This window comes from Austrofundulus limnaeus, unplaced genomic scaffold (assembly GCF_001266775.1).
Source record: "Austrofundulus limnaeus strain Quisiro unplaced genomic scaffold, Austrofundulus_limnaeus-1.0 Scaffold546, whole genome shotgun sequence".
In the NCBI taxonomy this organism is placed as follows: domain Eukaryota; kingdom Metazoa; phylum Chordata; class Actinopteri; order Cyprinodontiformes; family Rivulidae; genus Austrofundulus; species Austrofundulus limnaeus.
In genome coordinates this window covers 51170-55324 of record NW_013952948.1, presented here as the reverse complement: position 1 = coordinate 55324, position 4155 = coordinate 51170, and the positions used below count along the sequence as shown (strand labels likewise).

Below are 4155 nucleotides of genomic sequence, written 5' to 3'. Positions count from 1 at the left end.
GGAAATACGTCATTAATGACCGTGGCATGTAGGCTATTGAGGGAACCCATGTTTATTTGTCAATAATAATGAATAACTTCAGATTTTATTGTCCAACGTTTGCGACACTCACTGTAATCACAGAATGTAACTCTTTATGAGAAGTAACTTTATGGCTTGGTGWGGTGAGTCCTTCAGTCCACTTCTAATCCTTTTAGAAGTTCTTTTGGACTCTTGTTATAATTTATTATTATATCTCCCCAATTTATCATGAATCGATCTTTTTTGGACAAGTCCAGGGAGGTTGTCTCTAGTCCTGTGGACTACTTCTGTAGTTTGACTAAAATGTCGACCTCATCGTTTTTCAACAGATCTTAAAGAACTGAGGGGACTTCTGTTATGAACTCGAGTTTTATAAAAGAAGAAAGGAAACAATTACTCAAAGATTATTTTATGAAGAAGCACCTTCTCATTTGTTCATATAGCACAAATTAACTTTCCATAGTTGCACCCATTCATTCTGAATCAGAAATCTGAAAACAGAAGTTTCCAGAATTCAGGTATTATAATCTTTGCAGTATGTCAATACATTGTATACAATAACAATATACTATTTGTTCATTGCCAGCTTATAGTAGTTTTCTTGTAGTCCTCAGGGCCATTTAACCATGTTAATGTTGAGCACTGTGGGACAGAGAGAGGAGCAGTAAGTACAGTGTGTGCAGGACAGGAGGAACTGGGGGAAGGGAAGGGGGTACTGCGGCGGTGGACTACAGTCAAGATGCAATGACACAGCTTGCTGACGCTGTTAAAGTCACACACACATACACACACACACACACATACACCGTCCGTCTTACTGCAGAAAAACAGAAGAAACTCATTGAAAAGGAATTCACTCCATGCAAAAGGTTTTTAACAGGATCTGAAGCCATTCATGCTCATAAAGAAGACAAAATCAATGCTTTGCTACCACCCCCAACTGTTTCCTCTTTTTCCCCTGCTGGATACACACAGACTCTGGAGCTTAACACAATGAGACTGAAAGAGAAATCTTCTTTATCCTTGATTCTTACCTCTAATTGAGTTGTCAAGCGTCCTGTGATCCAGAGGCTGTTTCTCTGTGGAAGGAGAGAGCGACTGTCCTTCCTCTGCTGCTCTGCCTCTGTCTGCACTGCTCTGCCTGCTTCACAGGGAGCAGCACTGGATGCAACTACTGCTCACAATCTCTCTGCTTTTATGCTTATTGTAGACAAATGCTAGAACCTCATACGATTTTATATTCTATTAATTGTAGTTTTACACAGTCGTAAAGGTCCACTGAGTTTTGTGATCCTTGTCATGTGTCCTCACTAAAATCGTGCAAAAACCAACACAAATTTCATCAAACATGGAAGACATCCAGTAGAAGCTGGGAACACTTTCAAAAAATGTTTTAAATTTGATTCACACACACACACACACACACACACACACACACACACACACACACACACCAAATATGAAGACCTCAGAGCCTAACATTTAAGCTCAGATCAGGTTTTGAAGATTTTAATCACTTTTTCCGAAGTATTCTAAAATTCAGTTTATTAGCACTATAACAAAATGAATGTGTGAAAACATTTCAAAGCACAAAACTATATAAAAAATAATGACTACAGAGGGGTAAACAAAACATAGTAAAGAGAAGATAAATGGATGCAGTTAGAGAGGACATTCGGTAGTTGAAGACAAGACTAAAATAAAGTCACTGTGGAGACACCTGCCACGAGAACAAAAATGATTATCTGTACAGGTGTTAGACCTTCTCAGTCCCCTRAGCACGTCTTTCATGAAGGAAGCAGAGTTTCAGGACTTTGGGGTTGGTCTGTCCATAACTGGAYCTGAGGTTGCCGATGTAGTTGAAAAGCTCTACGACAGCAGAGATCCACCCTGATTTCCTTAAATCTCTGGATGTTTTGGGGSTGTCCTGGATGACCTGCCTTTGCAACATCAGGTGGACTTCAGGGACAGTGCCACTGGATTGGCAGACCGGTGTGGTGGTTCCCTTCTTTATGAAGGGGGACAAGAGCATGTGCTCCAATTYTAGGGCTATCACTTTCCTTAGACTCCCTGGTAAGGTCTATTTGCTGGAGAAGAGAATCRGATTGCTGGTCAAACCTTAGATTCTGYAGGAACAATGTGGGTTCTGTCCTGGCTGTGGAACACTGGACCAGCTCTTTACCTTCAGTCGGTCCTTGAGAGGTCATGGGAGTTCCAGTCTACACACGCTTTGTGTACTCGGAGAAGGCATTTGACCGTTTCCTTGAGGTACACTGTGGGGGGTGCTACCTGAGTACTGGATCACGGGTCCATTGTTCAGCCTCAGTACAAGCGGTGAGAGAGAATTTGTTTCACATCAGCAGTAAGTCGGGTTGGACCCCTTCAGGGTGGGAGTTGGACTCTTGCCKGTTGRCACAGATTCTGTTCAGAACTTTTATGGACAGAATTTCTTGGGGCAGCCCGGGGGTGGAAGGAGTCCTGTTTGGTGGCAGCAGGATTCCATCTCTATTTGCAGATGATGTGGTCCTGTTGGCATTATTGTACCATGATCTTCAGCTCTCACTGGAGRGGTTTGCAGCTGAGTGTGAAGCAGCTGGGATGAGAATCAGAACCTCCAAAGCTGAGTCCGAGGTCCTCAGTCAAAAAAAGGTAGATTGCTTTCTCAAGGTTGGGGMTAAGTTTCTGCCTCAAGTATAAATCAAGTATCTTGGGGTTTGTTCACGAGTGAGGGAAGAATGGAACGTGAGATTAGATCAGTGCTGCTTCTGCAGTATTGTGGACTCTGTACCCATCTGTTGGGGTGAAGAGGGAACTGAGAAACTCTGTTTACTGGTCGGTCTATACTCCTACCCATTCCTATGGTCACAAAGTAGTAACTCAAAAAACGAGATCAAAGATACAAGGAGTCATAAAGAGTTTTCTCTACAGGGTAGCTGGACTGTCCTTTAGAGATGGGGTGAGAAGTTCAGTTCTCAAGAAGAGACTCAGAGTAGAGCCACTGCTCCTCCACACCCAGAGGACCCAGAAGAGCTTGTTTATCTGGAAAGGACGCCTCTCTYGGAAAGTTTTCTGGARGTGTCCGATGTGGAGMAGAKCCTGGGGAAGACCCAGGACACWCTAGYGAGRCTATGTCTCTCSTTTGGGCTGGGAACACCTTGGAAATCCTCCAGAAGAGGTGGTTGTGGAAAGAGAGCTCTGGACCTTCCTGATTAAATCGGCAAAGTCCATGCACCTGTCTGATCTTACTGTCTCCACTCAGTTTTGTCAACCAGTAGRTGGGGCCAGTTCTCGTTAAGCAGTGGTGGGCACCAGCTCGCTAAAGCGCAAATCCGCTAATTGCGGACCTAAATATTTCATTTGCGCTTTAGCAGACTTACTACTATAATTCATAAGCGGATTTGTGCTTTCTAAAATGAAAATGCAGTACAGCTAACAGCTAATTATCTCTCAGTCATTATCTTGAACATTGGAAGGTAAGGCTGTCAATGAATCACAACACAAAAATCCAAGATCTTATTTTGAAGGGAATATACTAGTTTCCTGTTCTCCGTGCTTTCGTTTCCTGTCAGTCCTTCATGTACCCAGAATGCYTGGCTTCAGTTTTCCAATAAACAGTGTTTTAAAATTACTTTGTTGATGCTTCTTTAATGAAAAATCTACAACAAAAGAAAAATACAAAGAAGCAGCCGAAATAGRYATCCTCAGCAACTTTTTAAAGAATCAGCCGAACTAGCAAGCTTCAACAAGTTTTTAATTTTTACACCAAGGAGCCAAAGTTCTGTGTCAGGAAATCAGACCCCCAGCATTCAGCGGTTGTAAAACGAGCTGTACAAGGGTTCATACACCACTAGTGGGCAGCATTGTACATGTAATGTCCATGAGTTGTAGCCAGCTAGAAAGTGTCAAATTGAACCATGTGCTTTAGAATTAGCTTCCGCTAAAATTTCTGCTGRGTAAGCGGTTTTGAAGTTGCGGACCTAAATACTATCATAAGTGCTTTAGAAATTGCGGAGTTAATTTTTGAATTAGCGCTGCCCACCACTGTCGTTAAGTTTCACTTGGGTCTTAACCAATGTGCATTTTCGTCTTTTATTTACCTTGCCTATAAAAAGTATTCACCCCCTTAGATGCTTT

General features: G+C 42.4%; 1 protein-coding gene across 2 annotated transcripts in view; it reads right to left on the bottom strand.

Annotated features, from left to right (window-relative positions):
• Nucleotides 1-1187, bottom strand: part of LOC106530682 (glycine receptor subunit beta) — a 51025-nt gene extending 49838 nt beyond the window's left edge. For both annotated transcript variants that reach the window (XM_014026351.1, XM_014026352.1), the window contains exon 1: nt 1056-1187. The gene's annotated coding sequence lies outside the window, so the exon portion shown is untranslated. The remainder of the gene's footprint in view (nt 1-1055) is intronic.
• Between the last annotated feature and the right edge of the window lie 2968 nt (nt 1188-4155).